Source organism: Electrophorus electricus, chromosome 2 (genome assembly GCF_041902795.1).
Source record: "Electrophorus electricus isolate QZ-2024a chromosome 2, ASM4190279v1, whole genome shotgun sequence".
Classification (NCBI taxonomy): domain Eukaryota; kingdom Metazoa; phylum Chordata; class Actinopteri; order Gymnotiformes; family Gymnotidae; genus Electrophorus; species Electrophorus electricus.
In genome coordinates this window covers 26,555,171-26,576,303 of record NC_137498.1, presented here as the reverse complement: position 1 = coordinate 26,576,303, position 21,133 = coordinate 26,555,171, and the positions used below count along the sequence as shown (strand labels likewise).

Below are 21,133 nucleotides of genomic sequence, written 5' to 3'. Positions count from 1 at the left end.
AAGACAGAAAAATGGTTCATTCAAACTTAGATCTCAAAGAGAGCCTATAGATCTGTGTCTACGGTGGCCATGTGGTGACTACTGACCAAGACACCACAGGGCACCAACACATAAGCGACAACCATTTAAAGAGAGGTTGATTGTCCCATTGGCCAATCATGTTGTCCACGTTGTAATGATGAATCACATCTCCGCATCTCACTGGTTTCCTTTAGAGCCCCCTTGTGTTGTAACCTCTAAAACAAAATCTTGAAACACAACAGCAAAAAGAACAAACTCATAATGTCACAAGGACATAAAACTTCCATAGGGTATTTCAGAAAATGTCTGCATCGGGAAATGACTCCTCACACAAACCTGAGCAGATGTGTAGTTTGTTCGCTTTTCTTTCTTTTTTTTTTAGATTGCAGCCGCATTTCTAAATAGCATAGCATTGACACAGATCATTGACACAAAGCATTCTAAATGACAAAGGCACAACTCAACATGCAAGAATGTTAAATCATTACCTTATTGAAGAAAGATGCCCTCTAATAGTAAAATTGCTAAACATATTTGCCACTTTGTGTTAAATGTAATTTAATAAAAGCTAAATGCTTTGGTCACAGCATTTTTAATCAATGTTTTACTTATTTATTTGTGGGGTCATTTTGGGTAAGTCATTTTGGGTAAGTAAACCCTGACCTTTTAAAAATCTTTTAAGTATTGTGGGAGTATTAGAAATTGATACACTTACACCTAATAGCAACTGCTGTCTTGTGTCCTACTAACAGAAAAAAATTCTAATACATGCATTTGGATGAAACAAATATGGTTGTGAATTAGTAAATAGTTTACGCTTTGAGAGAATTAGATTCAATATGAACATGGTCAGTCAGTTTAAAGGAATATGCCAGCATCTTGACTACTTTGATGAAGCTGAGGCTCACTAAGTTTAATGTTCTTTACACACACATACTTTACATTTAATCTACATATGTGTGAATTTTTAGGACAAGAGGTTATTACTTTATACTGTATATTTATTGTACATATGTAATTATCTATATATAATACAGATTTAAGACTAATCCTAACCTCAACCTCCATAATCAAACAATGTTTTCTCTCATTTTTTAAGCATGAAAGGGGAAAACATGCAGCTTTTAATGGCACTTCACTTTGTCACTTTGTTGGTTGAGACAAGGTACATTTCTCAGGTTTTCATATGGTCAGGCAAGTATCCTAAAAAAAATACACACACACAATCAATCAAGAGACATTTCAAAAGTACTGTTATCAAAGTAACAGAATTTCAATACATTCATATGTTGAAAATTCCATTGAAATTAATTTCACAATACAATGATATGCGTAAGCATTATTTCCCAGGTATAAAAAGTCATAAATGTTGAGCTTATGGTGGGTAAAATTCACAATAGTAAAAAAACTTTTTAAAAAATCAAATGGTAAAAATACTAGTAAAAACAGTGTGTATGTCTACAGTGTTTCATAACAATATGATAAATACTTAGTGTAACAGTTGGTCGGCCGGCAAGCAGGAGGAAAATGCTCACTCCTGCTAGGGATCACACCCCTTACCTACCCCGCTCAAAATCGCTGGAGTACTAATTGAATTCACCTGTTCATTAATCATGATATGCATGATTGAATGGCAGCAATGGAGCAGCAGAAGCAGGAGATTGGAGAGATATGCTCACTTGTCCTGAATCTCAGGCAGGTTGTTAATCGCCTGGCTACGAGTCCGGAGCAGCGAGCAACTCCTCCTGTTACCCCACCTGTACAGCAGGGGATAAAATGCCTCAGAAAGATGTGAGGACTTCGTCGTACAGTGTGAGCATTTTTTGGATGTCAACCCCAACTGCCCAACCACACCAAGGTCACTTTTGTAATCTCTTAGCTCACGTGGAAAGCCCGTACCTGGGGAGCCGCTCTCGTTACCAATGCTTCCCTGCTTATGAACAATTATGCCAGTTTTATTCAAGAGCTCAAAGCTGTGTTTTTTTTATCCCATGCCAGGGGAGTCTTTGTGGGCACTCCTTGCTACACCAAAGGCAAGTTCGTTGGAATGAGTCCAGCTTGGTAGACGCGTTCATCAATGGACTAAGGGCAGATCTACAGGTGGAACTGGCATATAAGCTGGAGGCCACCTCGCTGAATGAGGTGGTCCATCTGGCTATCACTTATGACCATCTCCTACAGCAGCGATGCCAGCAATTCCCTTGGCAGGGACAAGAGCGAGAGACTGCACCAGCGGTGGCGCAATCGGAAGCTCCGGTGGAGCCCATGTGTCTAGGTGTGGCCAGGGTAAAAGGCAAGCCAGGGAACTGAGGGAAGCGCCCAAATTTGGTGAGTCATTCTCCAACCCTTTTTGCAAATTATCAGTTGAAGTGCTACATCTGGGTCGTTGACTCTTCATGTCAGCAATTATTGACTCTGGTGCATCGAGCAATGTCATAAACTGGGCTTCGGCAAGAGGTTGGGAATAAGAGCCATTGCCCTCCCCACTCCGTTAAGCATGCAGGTGCTTGACAGGGGACCTGTGGGGTCAGGGTTCATAAGACATATTACTCCTCATGTTCTCCTCGAGACTGAAGGGGAGCATGTGGAGCTTGTTGCTTTTTATCTCCTTCCTTCCCTCTCTCATCTGATTATACTAGGGCTTCCATGGCTAAGGGTACACTATCCCCATATGCAGTGGACGGCGAATCATGTCACCTGTGAGGGCAAATGCCTATCCCACCAGACAGTGTCTCTGCAGTCCACATCCATCGAGAGACCCGAAGCTGAAAACAACCTCACTGTGCCCCAGGAATACAGCGACCTGGCACAGGTATTTAGCCCCATGAGAGCCACACAGCTGCCTTCCCATCGGGACTGGGACTACGCCATCACACTTTCTCCCAAGAGAAGGAATGAGAGATGGGGCAATACATCAAGGAGGCCCTCCAGCAAGGTTTCATCCAACCCTCCACCTCCCCTTTCTTAAGAAGAAGGACAGAGGGTTGAGGCCTTGTGTGGACTATGGAGAACTCAATGAACTGTTGGTGCAATATCCATACCCCCTCGCCCTTGTCCCCGCAGCATTCGAGCAATTAAGGGGAGCCCGGATATTCATAAAGTTGGACCGCCGCAGCATGTACAACCTCATCTGGATCAAGGAGGGCGATGAGTGAAAAACCACCTTCAGCACAGCCTCGGGACATTATGAATACTTGGTGCTTCTGTATGGTCTAGCCACTGCCCCTTCTGTCTTCCAGGCCTATACCAATGAGGTCCTACCTGAATACTTGGGTATATCTATCATTGCATATATAGACGACATCCTGGTCTATTCCTCCTCCTGGGACCAACATTTGCATGGTGTACGGGCTGTCCTCCGCACACTCCTGCAGAACCACATCTATTGCAAACTGGAGAAATACGTGTTCCAGCAAAAGGAGATGAGTTTCCTTGGATATATCATCTACAAGGGCAGCATACGCATGCAACCATGCAAGGTAGAAGCAGTAAGGGGCTGGCCTAGACTGCAAACTCGCAGGGAGCTACAGCGCTTTTATTGTCGTTTTATTAAATCCTTCAGTACGGTGGCTATACCTCTTACAGACTTATTCCGCAGAACAGCAGAGACTAAGACAGAGACCCGAGGTGGAGAGGTCCTTCTCTGAGCTGAAGGAAGCCTTCTCTACTGCCCCGGTACTGCAGCAGCCGGACCCGGAAAAGCCTTTCATGGTGGAGGTAGATGCATCGGACATAGGGGTAGGCACGATACTATCCCAACACAAGGTAAAAGCAGTTCAGCTAAAACCAATTGCCTATTTCTCAAAAAATCTAAGCCCTGCGGAGAGGAACTATGGCATTGAAGATCGTGAACTCCTCGCCATGAAACTAGCATTTGAGGAATGGAGGCACTGGTTAGAGGGAGCACGACACCCTTTTTTGGTCATCACTGACCACAAAAACTTGGAATACCTCTAAACCACGAGGAGGCTAAATTCCAGGCAAGCCCGGGGTCGCTTTTTTTGAGTAGGTTTAACTTCCACATTACTTATAGGCCAGGAGAGAGGAATGTGAGGGCAGATGCTCTCTCTCAGCAACACCACACAGAAGCACAATACTGTCAGCCAGTACTGTCACCCACCTGTTTCCTGGCAACTCTGAGCTAAGACCTGGACCGACAGATAGAGGCAGCAAATCCACATCTGCACTGCCCGCCAAACTGCCTCTTTGTCCCACTCCGCCTCCGTCAAGGTCTTATCACATGGGCACACACCTCCGTGGCAATTTCGGCAATTCGAGAGGAAAGGTCCTCGAGTGCTCTACCTCCTCCCTTGGAGATAGAAGGAGGTCCTACATACACAGTAAGGGCCCACCTCGATTCCAGACGGAGGGACTTGCAGGTCCAGTACCTCATGGACTGGGAAGGGTATGGCCATGAGGAGCATTGCTGGATACTGGCCTCCCAAGTGTTGGACCCCAACCTCACCACCTCCTTTCATAGGGAACATCCTCAGAGGCCCCTCTGCGGCCAGGTCGGCTGTGGACCAGGACGCTAGCGGTGTCTTCTGGGGGGGGTGGGTTCTGTCACAGCTAGTTGGCCAACTAGCAGGAGGGACACACCCACTCCTGCTAGGGATCACACGCCTTACCTGCCCTGCTCACAATCGCCAAAGTACTAATTAAATTCACCTGTTTGTTAATCATGATATGCTTATTTAAACCCACAGATCCAAGAGATGGGGCTGCACATTAGCGGACCTGAGATGCCAGCCTTGTCTGATAACTGTGCTCACTCATATAGAACAACTGTTTGAGTTTTGTTTAGTATTTCCATCACTAAATACCGATGGATAATAAAGAGCACTTTGTTGCAACCACGCCTCTTGCTTCTTCGGTGCCACAAATGTCACACTTAGGAAGTAAATGACTTGAAAAGATGTGGCAAGAACCTTTTAAAATGGTCTTGACAATGGAAATGCTCATGCTATTATACTCCTATTAAAAGGACCGAAGTAGAGATCAAGTCGAAAATACTGCCTAAGGTACTTACAATAAACAAATACACAAAATTATGGAAATACCAGTCAGGAATTGCAGCATAGAAAAAGTTTCTTATGTTTCATTTCAAACTATATGTATTAAAAGGTGTCTACCATTTCTTATCCTCTTATCCTCTTTTAACCATTTCTCTCTTATCCTCTTTTTTGGGTGCAGGGAGAGGGCAATGAAACAGCAAGATGTGAGACTCTGGCAGAACATGGATTGAACAGATGAAGAAGACATAAAGACAAGTAAGCCCATCAGCAGCCAAGTGATTAGTTAATCTGAATTACAGAGGATGGTAGGATACTTACTGCAGCACAATTCCACACTAGCAATGATGCAAGCATATTTACATTTAGCTGACACTCTCTTATCCAAAGCAACTTACAATTATGATTGAGTACAATGTGAGCAATTGAGGGTTAAGGGTCTTGCTCAGAGGCCCAACAGTGGTAGGGTTTGAACCAGCAACCTTGCAATTACAAACACTTTAAGCACTGAGCTACCACCCACCCATGTATCATAGGTTATCTGTCTACCACAAATGTCATGGTATGCCCCCCTCTTCCTAGATGCCTCCCAGTTCTATCATTAATGTATGTGTATATGAGATCTTGTGGTAAAGTTGCTGCCTTGTCAGTGTTTGATCTTCCACTAGCCAGTGTGCTATGTGGTCTTTGTTTTGTGCTCAATAAACATATCTTTCTCTCTCTCATGACTCATCCCTGCATCCTGCTTAGCCTCCTCACATCACAACTAACAAATAATATTAAAGTAATAGTAAAGATTAAATAATTTACTTTTAGATGCTGGATTCAATCTTGTATAAAAACCTTTAAAATATTTAATACTAGCTGCAATTGCTGAATTGGGTGAACATGCAAGCAGAAAATAAATACTAACTAAGGATTTATTTTTCTAATCATATAGCCTAACATGCCCAGTCAGTCCATTTTCACAGATACACCAACAAATGCAGCAAATGCTTCACACACACCTGGCTGGTGGGTTATATAATGCACCTATCCTTGGCTCTACTGAATGCCTAAATTCCATCTGGGACATTAAATGAATCTTGTGTAACTGTTTAACGATATCCTTGGGTACCAGGACATCTGAAAAACAATGTACACTGTGTTCACCAGTGCCCCGGTACTCCTGCAGCTCAATCCCACCAAGCCCTTTGTCATGGAGGATGACACCTTGAACAGTGGAGTTGGTGCTGTGCTGTCTCAGTGATCAGGCAACACAGGTAAGATTCAGCCAATTGCATACATCTCTTGTAAGCTGAACTCCGTAGAATGCAGCTATGAAGTCAAAAACACAAAACTACAATAACCTGGACTATGCCGAAACTTCCAGATGGCAAAACAGCTCAACTCCAGGCAGGCTCTGTGATCTTTCTTTTTCACCCCCTTTGTTTTCTTATCATGTATAGACCGGGCAGGCGAGAAAAACATGAAGGTGAACACACTCTCCAGACAGTACAATGCCAAGTTATAACCCACCAGCCAGGAGTCAGTCCTCCCTCCTTCCTGTTCTGTAGGAGCTGTGAGCGGGGACCTTAATTGTGTCATCAAGGCTGCTGATCCCCATCTATGTCCCACTGAGATGTCACATGGTGCCCTTCATGTGACCACACACCTCACTGGGCACAGGGCACCCCAACTTCACACGCACTGCCCAGGTATTGAATGCATACTACTAGTGGCTAGCGATGCACAGGGACATTGCTCGACATGTCACCTCCTGTGTGGCGTATCATCGCCAGCAGGTCAACTGCTTCCCCTGCCTACACCATGGCACCATTGGTCTCACCTGGCTGTGAAATTTGTGTCTGTCTCCGAGGGAAACACCATCATCCTTGTCATCGTAGACTAGTTTTCAAAGATGATGTGGTTCATCCCTCTCCCAACACTGCACTGGAGATGGTTGCCTTGCTCTTCCACTATGGCTTCAGACAGTTTGGGCTGCCAGATGACATCATGTCCAGTAGAGGGCTTCAGTTTACATCTTGGGTATGGCGGGAGCTCCTGGGGAATCTGAACATGACAGTTAGCCTCACATCCAATTACCATCCCCAGGTGAATGGGCAGGTGGAGAGAGTCATTCAGGAGTTTGTTGAGTTTTTACAGCTTTACTGTCAAGAACACCCTGAAACCTGGAGCAGCTACCTATCCTGGGCAGAGTATGCCCAAAACTCTCTCTGCCATGCAGAGACAGGGTTCACATCTTTCAAGTGCATCTAGGGATATCAGCCACCACTATACCCATGGAACCCCCAATCTGGGATAACACCAGTGTCCAGATGTGGTGTCAGTGGAGTGTGCGAGTCTGGGAGGAGATATGTGGAGATGATTGTTAGACAGAGGAGGATGCCCCCTCCCCCTTTGAGTCTTGGTTCCTCTCAGAAATGAGGGCCAAATACGAGGAACCAAAACAAAGACACAAGACCAAAAGTACAGAGATGCCAAGGAGGGGAGACCATGACAAACATTAGTAAGAAATACATACGGCACAGGGACAAACATAAGACATATTTATCTATGAATGAAAGACTGTGTTCAGCATTGATTGAATAACTGAATAGTGAGATGTTAGTTTTATTGATATAAACATGTCAGTTCAGTAAGGCAGGCTGTATGAGGCCCATGAGCAGTGTTTTTATGATTTAATTGTGTTTTCATGTGTCATCTTCCTGTGTCATCTTCCTGCTAATTTAGTTTTAAGTGAAGGTATGTGATATCCATGGATGAAGGCACCTACAGCAATGATTCCATATATTTAATAATATGCTGCAGTAACATGCAGACACAGCAAATGTGTGGTTAGAAACCAACCACTTCCAAATGCCAGTTATTTGTTCAAGGTCAAGTTGTAATTTATTGATAAGTGCAAATAAAAAATTGAGAAGTGCAAAGGTGATATTTTGTTTTCCTTGCTTTGACGATCCTGAACCTGGTAACCAAACTGTGACTTCTGTTACTGCCCCAGATGATTCCAGCAATAGCAAAGACCCTCTAAAACAAACAAAAATATTCAAAAAAGGAAAATTTGGTATTTACAAAAAATCCAACAATCATAAATTCTCAAAATATCAATTAACTTCAAAAACATCATGTTCTCTTGAACATTCCCTCAGAAGCTTATATAGAAAACAACAGGAAATTAGGTGACGTCACTTACTATCGTTGGGTGGGAAAATTCCTCAGAAAAGTCCAGTTAACCATTTCTTTTCTCCCCAAAACAAAATGGAAGCCTTGCCACAAAAATAATCCCAGATAAGTTCATTTTCTTTTAACCTACTTTTGTTTTACCTACTTGAAACATACAAACTTTCCCGGCCAGAAAAACCTTAAACTTAAACTCTAGAAAGATGGTATAAGAACAATATTTAATCTCAAATACTTACAATATATTTCTCTTCCCCTGCAGGTCCTCAATGCATAACACTTTTTCCATGCATGTTAACCATCACTCACTAAATCACATCAACAAAGTTTGACCAAACAATTCGTGTATGTTAATTTTCATGCACAATTCCTGTGTGTACATTTACATGTATTTAAGATACATATATGCATTTCAAATACAGAGTTCATAAGAACACACTTTGGTGGAGAGTAGCTTCATCACAGGCCGACTGAGGGATTCATAACAGGACAGGGGGAATCAGTGGAGCCATGTTATCCAGTCACACAAAGAGTCATTGCTGCTGGAAAGGTGCAGTATGTGTGAACCTCTGCACTCAAATACAGGCACACTCATCAGACTGAAGGTGGCACAACAGCAAAGCATTAAATATTTGGGCCCATAACCTCTAAATCACATGTCAGACTCAAAATTCTTTCCCCACTCCCACCCACCAATCACAAGTATTTTCCTTGGTTATCCTTCAGCTTCCATGCTCACTTGTCCCTTCTGCTGTTGTACATTGGGAGATGTCTGACTGTCATCACTGTCTATACTGGTGATGTTGTTCTTTGAGTCAGCTCTTTTAAGTGAATGATGAGAGTACTGGTGAGCAGAGTGTTTTTGTAACGGGAGGAGGCTAAGCAGGAAGTGGGGATGAGTCACATAGAGCAGAAACAAGTTTATTCACACAGAGCACAAAGACTACATAGCACTTAAGCTAACATAACATCAAACACCAACAACAGAACAATAGGGGTTTATATGCACACGTAATTGAGAAACATAATTACAAACAGGTGTGACACGTGTGGGGCATACACACACACACACACACACACACACACACACACACACACACACACACACACACACACACAAACACACACAGGGAGATGTCTTGGGGAGGGACTATACCATGACAGTTTTTTGTTTGTATGCTTGTTTTTTTAGGACAAGTAAAATATTGAGGTAACTTCTTGTAGTACAGCCAGAGACTCAAGTTAAATTTTATATCCATATCTGTCTTTAGATTTAGATTTAATAATACTGAATTGTTTCTTTAACTCTCGCATTTGAATTAATTAAATTAAAATTGGCAAGTATGAAAAAAAACTGCAAGTAAATTAAATCATTTGGAAGCCTAAACAGTTGAACTGTGAGGTTAGTTAAGCCAATTCTAAGGACTCACTAAAAAGAGTTGGAATGCCCATCACTAATCTTGATGAGCATTACCATTAGCTTTATGTTCAGTCTGAGAGTATGTGTGGCAGTATTCTATTCTGAATTAAAAATTCTAGCCAATTTCTGGAATGACACATTTTCTGCTTTCTTCCCCACTTTTGGATTTATCTGCTCTACTCAGATAAATTTGTTTTTCATTCAAAAAATCACTTCATATTCACAAAATATCTATTGTATCTCATTCATATCTTGTTTGCTTGCTTGCACCAGTCTGCAATCATGCAGGGATGTCATTATGCTTTGCACTTCTAAGCATCAGCATTGATCCCTGTATGTCAACAGTATTCTAGTTCAATGGTGCCTTGGATGCCATCCTACTGTACTGGTTAGGATACATTCTATGAGCAAATAACAAACCACTTTTGTAAGTAGGAAAGGAGCATTTGCCAAATAACATAAATGCAAATGGGAATGGAAATGGAAATGTAAAAAAAACCTTAATCTCTGTGACCTGCTTAGGTTTAAGTGTAGCCATTCATTTCCTGATGCAGACATTTTATGAAATACCTTACAGAAAAGAAGATAATCTCAACTAATTAAACATATTTTCCACAACAAAGCATACACAAAGGATCAGCAGACAAGGTGAGCAAATTATCTGAAGGTCAGCTTTTCACTTAGGAAAATGTTTCATTGTAAGATGTCAAGTGTCTTGTACCAACATGTGATAAGTTTGCTAAAGTGATGGTTGAATGAATTTGGTGCATCTGGAATTGATGTATTTATTAGGGCTTTTATGTCCATTAAAAAATAGTAAATATTTTCTGTTTCACTAATTTGTGCTAATTGTTTATTGTCATGTATGTTGCCCATGTGTGTTCTACAGAAATTTCCCAGAGTTTCAGTGCTGCATAAGACCAGGTTAAGCAACAAAAGGCAATTTTGAGGGACTGAGACAAAAAAAATTAAGCCATGGAGAATCGAAGTCTTTGATTACTTTCTAATTAGGGTAATAATAGCCTTGTATCTACAAAGTTTACATGTACAAATCTGAATAATAATAATAATAATTATTATTATTATTATTATTATTATTATTATTATTGTTATTATTATTATTATTAATAATAATAATAATTATAATTATTTAGACTTAATTACAAAGTCATACTTTGTAATTAAGTCTAAATAAAGCATATTTAGCACTTTAATGTAATTTTAATGGAAAGGTTTAAAATCAAAAACTAAAACAACTGATTATACAAAAAGGGAAAATGATATATGGTATCTGATATATGGTTTTCCATAGCAAGGGCATAAATACTGAGCATAATAATATAATTTACCAATTCTACAATATATCCTTAATTCTATATATTGCATGCACTGGTGCTCAAGGCAAATTCCAGTCAATGATTTTCTTTACAAATTGTACAATGTTCTGGAGTGTCTGCTTACAGTACAGATATAAAGTTAAAGCAGATGGAAATGGGGCATGTGCAGGATGTAACTAAATTTTTTAAAGGGTTCATATCCTACATTTTTATTTTATTTATTTTTTCCTCAATGTCTGTCAGGCTCAGGAAAAAGTTGCTCATAGGTACAATCCAAAAATCTTACTATGTAAAGAACAGTCCAAACTCAGAGTCCAAAAACATATAAATGTCTATATCAAAACAGTGGTCAATCCAGGCAGACAAACAAAAATGGGGAGGCAATGGGGAGAAATGGGGAGGCACAAACCAGGTAAACAGGTATACATCAAAACACAGAACTAAATAGGCAAATTTATGAACTAGAACAGCTCAAACAAATGAGACCTTGCAATGACATACAAGAAGGGAACAAAAGATATAGTGAAAAAAGAGATAAGACACAGGTGCAATTAATTATCAGGAGGAACGAACAGGGGACTTATGAGGAATGTAGTTCAGGAAACTTTTCTGAGGCTGTAGGGCTGACAGTGTCCAATTACATTTGTGTGGCTTTATGTTCCAAACAGTCCTATATCAACAGTAATGTTGTTCTGTTAAAATGGATATAAGATAAAGGATGCTGTGTTGTGGATTCTGTCTCATTCAAAAAGCAGTCGAATCTGAAACATGCCTGAGAACTGCAATGTAAATGGTAAGAGCTAAACTGTTACTGGCTGAATAGCTGAAGATATGTAAATTAGGTTTCATGATGTCAGAGAAATTGTGATTTCAGTGAGGGAAATTCAGTTTTCCATCATAGGGGTCCAAGTAGCTATTTCAATGTAGATGTGGAGTCTCAGCTACTCCAGTGAATCCAGTTTGGGTGGGCAGTACTGTACAGTATATGTGCAGTGATTAGCATGTAGCTCTGGCAGGTATATCTATAGCAGGTTTACCTATAGATGGCCTAAGGGTGATACAGTCCTGAGGGCTGTCTGAGAGATTGCATTCCACCAAAATCATTGTCACAAACTTGAGTGAAGGAAAGTGGCTGGATGACATCATTAACATCTCAGATTACCAAAAAACTCCATGATCGGGGGCTCCAGTCTCTGCAACTTTACATGCAGAAGGCTAACTTAAAGCTTGAGTAAATAAAGAAGTCTTAAGCCTAGATTTAAAAATTGGGAGTGAGATCAGATGCTGTGGGGCCAGACCATTTAGCCCTTTATATGTTAACAGAAACATTTTTAAATCGATCTGAACTGGGAACCAGTGCAGAGCTGAAAGAACAGGAATAATCTAGTAAACATTTCTAGCTCTTGTTAGGACACTAGCTGCTGCATTCTGTAAAACTTGAACTTTATTTAGTGACTTTTTAGAGCATCCAATTAGAAGACCACTACAGTAGTCCAATCTTGATGAGCCAATTTCTCAATTATTGATTAATTTCTCTGCATCTGCTAAGCAAAATGAGTGTCTCAGTTTAGTAACATTAAGTAAATTGTAAATGGTAGTTTTAGTAACATATGTGTGTCAAATGAAAGGTCAGAGTCAATAGTAAAACCTAAGCTTTTTACAACCGATTTGGGTGTTATGGAAAATCCAATAATATTTAGTAGAATAGTACATAAATTGCTTATTGCAGCATTGGGTTCAAGCAGTAGCACCTTATCGGAATTTAGCAGGATAAAGTTAGTCACCATCCAGTTTTTTAATTTCCTTTTTGCAGTCCTCAAATTTTGTCAATATAGGCATCCTCAGGATTAGAATATGTATACAATTGAGTACCATCCACTTAGTAATGGAAGCTAATATCATTGCTTACAAGTAACTGTACCTAACTGTAGCACATATAATGAGAATAATATGGGACCCAATACTGACACTTGTGGGACACCATATTTTAATTTTGTGAGCTCAGAGCATTCATAATGTACAAGGACAATTTGACAATGATCTGTAAAATAAGATTTGAACCAAGAGTGCTTGACCTCTAATGTAAATGAGTGTTTCCAGCCAATGAAGTAAGATGTTGTGGTTGATTGTGTTGAAAGCAGCACTAAGAGCTAAAAGAAAATGAATTACCTTAGTTAACAATGTTTTGGTGTTGTGATGGGGTCTAAATCCAGAATGAAATAGTCAATGGACGAGATTTGTCTGCAGAAAGGCATGTGATTGTGATTAAACTGCTTTTACTAATACCCTGTCTCAGAGGGCAATACAGGGACTACCAAAAGTAACCTGACCAGTGCTTCCTCTTGTCCAATCCACATATGTCTGTAGGCAATCCACAAATTATTAGTATCTTCACTGTTACACTCTATAATGATCCTTTACAGATTTAGGCTGATGTGCTTCAGCTCTTCCAGCGAAAAAGTTTTATGCTGGTCTGCTCTGTGGAATTGTAATGGGCTTAACTGAACCATGGCAGTCTCCTACCTTGCTTCATTTTTTTTTACCTTAAGTGTCCTGACAACTTCAGCAACAGCCTTCATGCCAGCAACTGTTTCAGTTCTCTTTTGAAAACTGATGTTCAGGCATTCAAAATCATGAACCACTGGTGAGACATTCATCAGACGCAATGCTGTTTTGCATTTATGAAACTGCCCTAGCAAGTCATTAGCAGTAGATGCTGTGTTTGAAGCATTAGAATACATCTTCAAGCTGTCTAGCACTGACCCATATCGTGACAAAACAGCATTGTTCTGTACTGTTCATCTTGTTGGATAGAGTGCTTTTAATGTGATATAAGATGTATTCTCTGCCTGTGCAACCTCCTAAGTGGTGGACTTATTCAAAGCAGTCTCTGATCAAAACAGTGATTAAATTAGTAGAGAGAGCACCATATTGCACACAGAGAGCTAGTGGCAGTTTTTGTTTAAACAATACCTGTGCTCCAGAATGTTTCCAGACATATTAGCAGCCTTGTAAACTATGGATTTGTCAATTTAATCTCAGCAGCACATCTTTAGCAAATCCAGGAAGGCCATTACAATATGATATAGTATGGGTCACAGAGGAGTCATTTTGTCCGGCAGTAGTCACTGGAAACGAAACATGCTCATCGTGAGTGTATCCTGCCTGATCAGTCAGTATTCAGTTGGCCAGAGTGGGTATGCCCACATTGCTGTAGAAGAGGGGAGCAATTCCTGTGAACCTATTTAGACTGGACCTTGCAACACAGCTTGACCAAGGCTGATCACAGCTTACATCTCAATGAAAATGGCACTGGCCAATGTGAGTTTGCTCGCAAACAATTTTTGAAAGATTAACCGTTGAGTTTGGTTTCCTATATAGGAAATCTCCTTTTTGGAGACATAACTTATGAATTTATCCCTCTTCTAGAACTGTCCCACCCAGACTGTAACTTTTAAAGACATCCAAGAGCTACTGAAAAGGGAAGGGCAATGGCTATGGTTTTAATACCTGATTTAAATGCGAAGCCCTTTTAGCCAAATAGCTTACTAGTTTTGAAGTATAGTATCAATGATCTATCTCTACTCATCTTTTGAAGGAAACATTTGACATAATAGGTCCCAGTGTGTTACACATAATAAAATGCCTGCCTATTTTCTGGCTTGTTTCAAGCATGCTGCTATGCAACTCTTACTCAAAAAGCATAATCTCAATACTACAAAACTACTATTCCTCTGTAAAGTATTCTAAAAAGTTGTGCCCAGCTGTACCTACCCTCATGAAAAATGGATCTGTGCTCTCTCAATCGCCTGAATGAATGTTCAAATTAAAATGGTTGGTTGGCAAAGGTGAGGTGTTAAGTGGCTGCAATGTAGCAGGCAGGCTAAAGTTAGGCTGGGGGAAGGAAAGAGATGTCCTATGTAATTTAAATGTATGATTTGTCATTCAAATCTTGAGTGGGTTTGGGAGAAGGGTGTTTGTTGCTAAGATTGATAATTTAGTCTTGTACTTGCTTATTGTCCAAAGTTATTTCTAGATGGAGGAATAGTAATTTGGGGAGAACTGCTGATCCAGTATTTTCCTTGTATTTGTGCCTGTATAAGGGGATGCGATGGATGAGGGAATAATCACAGATCCCAGGTGGGGTACAGGACTTAGCCTGACATGTCCTTTATGGTGCTGTAGCAGTGATCAATTTTTTTTAACCTGCTGACACTGATCAATTTCTATAATCAAGTTAGTAAGATGTTGTTGAGCTTAGATGGCTAGTGCTGGTGAGGAACACCAGAATTATAGAATTTAATTCATTAGGTGAATAGATTGGCTTGCAGTTGATGATGAGTTTCCATTTTCTCAGAGCAGTGTATAGTGACAGCAGTGCATAGTGCATAGCAGGCAGGATGAAGTTAAACTGAGGGAAGGAAAGAGATGTCCTTTGTAATTCAAATTCAAAATTTGTAATTCAAATCTTGAGCTGGTTTTGGAACAGGGAGTTTGCATTAGGCTTGTAGTTAGTAATTGTCTACAGTCATTTCCAGATGGAGGAACAGTTATTTTAGGAGAGCTGTTGCTCCAATATTTCCTTGTACCTTGTATTTGGCTGTTTTTATGGCTCTGTTCAGTGCATACTTTGCCCTTTTATATGCATCAGGATGAGTGTATATGAATTTTGGGAGTAGTTGATATGACTCTGTCCTCTGGCTTGCATCTTCAAGGTGACTCCATTCTCAGTCCCCGGTTCTGATTCTTCAGGCATGCTCTGAACCTCCTAAAGACATGGGATTACACTTAGAAGAAAGCAATACTAAAATGTTTGTGAAGTCTCTACTCTGATGTATGTCAAGCTCACAAAGGCAAATACATGCTGATACTTCTATTACCTGTTGGTCTGCTTCTCTTTCTCCCACTTTGTCTACCTGTCTCAAGTATTTGATGTTCCTGCATGAAATTAATATGCTTACAACACTAGCTTTTCAGAGAACTCCATGAACTATTATTATAAAAAATGTACAGTATCAGCACTGATTCACTTTATGATTGCCAGAATAAAATAACCTTGCAAAAATAATATAAAGAATGTACAGTATCAGCACAGAAACAATTTATGTTTGCTAGAATAAAAAGTAGCTGTCAACAAATGCTTAAAAAATTACAAACGCTGATATACTGATATACTGAATCTTTAATTTTTAAGATTTCAAGCCACTGACTTACAGAATCATAAATGTTCCTACATGGACATGTCTGTGTTTACATCATAACAAACCATATTACATCACCTTAGGTATTGTATCCTCATCTCCTCCTTTCTCTATATTGCTTCTGCATTCCTGCATTCCTGCTTCGGTATGAGTGAGTGAGAGAGATGGGTTCCTGCCACAGGGCACAAACTTTCATATGTTTGTCACTAATCCATTTATATTAAGCAGATGCTTTTATCAAAGTAACTTAGAATTATGACCAAGTAGAATATGAGAAATTGAGGGTTAATCAGAATCACAATCAGGCTTTATTGACCAAGTCTACTCATGCATACAAGGATTTGAACTCATCCCAAACAGTTGCTTGTACACAATACAACAAAAGACATTTCCATCACACGTATACATTCATACACCTACATACACAGTCATACTTGAAACCTTACATGTGAATGAATTCTTAAGAGTGTTGAGTACAGCAGTTGTGAGATGCTGTTGTAGAATGATGAAGTAAAATAAATAAAATAAATACATAGATTGGCAGGTAAAAGGCAGGGCGGAAAAGTGCAGATAAATGTGACATATGAGGACTTGATCGAATTGAAATGTTTAGGTGTGTGATTATGTGTGTTATGGGAAGTTTATATGCAATGATGTATTCACCTGTTCACCTTTTTCACATCGGAAAAAGCTTCTCTGTAGCTTGGTTGTCATGATCCTCATTTGGCTAAAGCATTGAGGGAAAGCGCAGGAATAGGTGGTGACCGGGGTGAGATGGGTCTGCTGTGACTAGCATCCTGAGCAGTTTAACACCAATGGTCTTCTCTGTAGACTTGATAATGAGCTTGGTGTCATGCTTGATGGAACATATTCCCCTACCATCACAACAGAGGAGAATTCCTATGGACAGTAGAATGGTTTACATATTATGAACCATGATTCTAAGTTAGACTGCATGACTTCATTAAAATAGTGACATCCATACACCAACATTTGTTGATGTAAAAACAGATTCAGGCTCCTTGTTTTCCCTGAGAGCTTTGTAGCGCAGTCTGCTCTGTATATATGAAAACCATGGAGCTGGAGCGCACTGTCCAAGATAAACTCACTCAGCTGGGTCTCAGTGAAGCACAGCACAGCAGAGTGAGAAGTCCTTGTTTGTTCTGTTAAGCATTGAAAGCTTGCCCATTTTGTTCCTTAAAGAGTGAAGGCTTACCATGTGGATGCTGGGCAACGATGTGTGTAATCCGTCCTGCCGGAGTTTTACAAGCGCTCCGGTGCGCTTTCCCCATCTGTGTGTCTGCCTTTGTCTGTGTCTGCTGAATAGGGCAACTGCCCTGCTGACTAAAATGTACAAAAAAACTGAAAATGAAAAATCAGGAGCAATGCCTTGGTATGGACTGCCTGAGATTTAACAAAATGTCTGCACTGTATTTGAGTTTGTTCAGTTCACATGTGACAACACAAATATGAAAAAACAAAACACAAAGGAACTCCTAACCAGTGTCACCATCTGGGATAAGGGGCTTTGCTCAGGGGCCCAAAAGCAGTGATTGGTAGTGGTTGAGACCTCACCTCACTCCCTCCATCTGTGACTCCTTTTTCCCAGGATTCTTGTAATAAGATGATATATGATATTTAAAATAAATTAATACTAGACACGTAAATAATGAATATGATGTCCTAACCATGTGGATAAAAGCTGTTGCATACTTACACTAATGCTGCTCTTTAAAAAATTGAGTAACATTGTATATAGTTATGGGCAGTGGTTAAGCTACTTGACTAGCAATCAGATAGTTACCAGTTCAAGCCCCACTGCCACCTAGTTGCCACTGTTGGGCCCTTGACAAAGGCCCTTAACTTTCAATTGCTCACATTGTGCTTGATCATAATTGTAAGTCACTTTGGATGTAACTGTCAGCTATATTTTTTGATCGCATTATGATGAAACAAAAACAAAACAATTTATGCTAAAAGTTAACACAGAGAAAGTTCTAGTATTGAAATGAAATGACAAAATTGTCTGATTTGCTGGCAAAAAGTGTTAACCTCCACTTTCAAAAATAAAGTTTAACATTTACAGATTTTGTCTTCTCTGCAGTATAAATTTTGGATGTGATAAAAGCAGCTGTAATGTCCCCCAGTTACTATGCCAATAGGTAGAAGACAACTGATATCCAGTAATTTTAAAATGTGATCTGAAACAATATATATTTTATTGTATGATCACCCACTAGGCTCATAGCCTGTTTTCTTCAATTTCAAAGTTAGGGTTGGATTTAGTGACACAACTGAACCAATTATAAAAAGACCTTTGCCATGCCATATAGCCAGAACCATTTTAAAGACATGCATTATAATCAATGGTGGGCTCATATTCTTGTACAGCTGCGTTATTCAAAGATAGGCCTTCCTCAGTGTTGGTCACAAAGAAAAAGCTTCAACTGAACACCCTAATGTTTTTTTCAGACAAGTGATAGTCAGTAAGTCTAATGTGATGTGAAACAATTTATGATTACAAAATATGTTGTGTTGAAAGGGACAATGGGTTGGGTTCACCACAGATGATCACAAGGATTGTTTTAATTTAGCTTTGGTGTTGTATATTACAATTCTTCACCAAAAGCCAATGCAAAATCTATGAAGCAACACAGATGTCACACACTTGTTTTCTCTTTGCAGAGAAGGAATTCCCTCATCACTTTTATATAACAAAAATCCAACCCCTCTATGGTTTGGAATATCCCATTACTGCTATAAATTATTCAAACATCATATTATCAGACAGGGCATCTGCAATACACAATTCAAGCATTCAATCATGTAGTATCCTATGGGCTTTTACAAGGTTTTGACCAGTAAGTATGCAATCTGGTGTAATTAGACAATGTGCTAACAATGCTTTGGTTTTTACAGATTTCCCTGCACTCCCTCCTCTCTTGGACAGCAGTGGATCCATCCAGCCTCTAGAAGAAGACACATTCACAGGCAGCTCTCATTCCTATAGACAGTTTTGTAAGTAAACACATTATTATATACATTATGTTATTGAAATGTATCTCTTTCTTCATCACACAAAAATGAAAGAAAGTGACAGCTAAGACTCAAAGATTTTCATTCTGTCATCACCCACTAGGCTCAGTCAAAGCCGGGTTCTTCAATGCTAGGTTGAGGGATAGGCTTAGGTTTAAAGATACAACTGAATCAATCATAAAAATGTGTTTACAATGGCACCACATATCCAGAAACATTTGAAAGGAATGAGTTTAGTTATGGGCTAAAATCACACCCAGCTGCTTTATTTAAAATATGTACACATAAATGTTGTTAGCAGTCAACAATCTTCAAATGAATAACCTCTACTTTCATAGGAAATGATAGCCAGTAATTCTATAATGCATACTGAAAAAAAAAATAGGATTGCTAGAATAAAAGCAGGGGGCAACACATAATTTTTTCATTCTAACATAGTCTTCTAGACTCCAACAAAGTGTTTTCACATACATAGAACTATTTGAAAGACATTGATTTAATGTCAGGCATGGGTTCAAACTCATTTCCAGTCTAATCTCATTGTAGTCTTCAAGTTTTCTAGTTTCTGGGTTTTTTAGAAAAGTGATAGATAGTAAGGGTAGAAATGTCAGCTGAAACCACTTATGATTGCTAGAATAAACATATCTGGCAACAAATACAAATTAAAAAAATCATTCGGTATCATGCATTACGGTGCACCAAACTGTTTTCTTCAATTCTAGGATTAATATTAGATATTTTAGGGATAACATTCCTCAATTTTAGGGTTGAGTTTAGATTTTTTTTTTTAAACTGATTATCAAAAAAATTGTGTTATAAAGGTTAATATTTATATATATGGTTTATGTGTACAGCCAGCTGTCTTACTCAAAGATAGGCCCAAGTCTCTGAAGTTGACAGACAGGAAGCTTCAAAAGTTTGTCAGGTGAGTGATAGCCAGTAAAGGTAAAAGGTTGGCTGAAACAATTTATAACTGATGCATTAAAAGTAGCTAGCAAAGAATACTTAAACATTTTTATTCTGACATCACACAATAAGCTCCACCAAAGCTTGTTTTCTTCAATTCTAGGGTTAAGGTTAGAGTTGGGTTCAGAGAAACAATTGAACCAATAATGTATGACTGCTTCAGTAAAAGTAACAACTTGGACTAAAACATTTTCATTCGGTCATCTCCCAGTTGATTGACTCAATGCCTGTTTTTTTCAATGCCATAGTTATTGTCAGGGTTGGGTTTACAGAAACAAGTGAACCAATCATCCAGAGGTCTTTGCCATATCATTACATACACAGCACCAAATGAAAGACATGCATTTATTGTCAGTCGTGGGCTCATTAATTTCCAGCTGCATTATCACTGATAATGCCACCTCAATGTAGTTCACAGACAGCAAGCTTCATATGAACAACTTTACTTTCTGAGAGTACTGATAGCTAGTAAGGGCAAAATTACATATGAAACAATTTATGATTCTTAGAATAATATTAGCTCACACATTAGACTACATCAAAGCCTTTTCTTAATTTCTTCAATTTAGGATATTTTTTTATTTATATTTTACATTTTAACTATATCCATTGCAATATATCTAAAAAAACAAACAACCAAACAGGCCCCCACAAAGGTTGTGGAAAGTAATCTGTAATCTTTTTTCAGTAGCAGTAGTTTGATGCTTTAAGGTAGCTGTTTATGTTTTCATTTACCATTGGCCTGTTATTAGAAGTTACCTAAGTTACCTAATCCTAAGGATTTGCATATTGTCCATGGCATAGCAATTTTTTAAATAAAAACACACCAATATAATTTAGTTCATTTTCTCTACACTTCCATTCTTTGTTTTGACAGGAAAGGAAAAACATTTTCGTGATGACAAACTAGTGAGTGACATCAGTTCTGTTAATATCCACAGCAAAGATAGTTAATTT

At 39.3% G+C, this 21,133-nt stretch overlaps 1 long non-coding RNA gene across 1 annotated transcript; it reads left to right on the top strand.

Annotated features, from left to right (window-relative positions):
* Positions 1-10,221: 10,221 nt before the first annotated feature.
* LOC145647758 (uncharacterized) lies at positions 10,222-20,167 on the top strand. Its single transcript, XR_014116381.1, has 3 exons — positions 10,222-10,284; positions 19,094-19,192; positions 20,065-20,167. It is a non-coding gene; the product is annotated as an uncharacterized LOC145647758 (long non-coding RNA).
* The last annotated feature ends 966 nt before the right edge of the window (positions 20,168-21,133 follow it).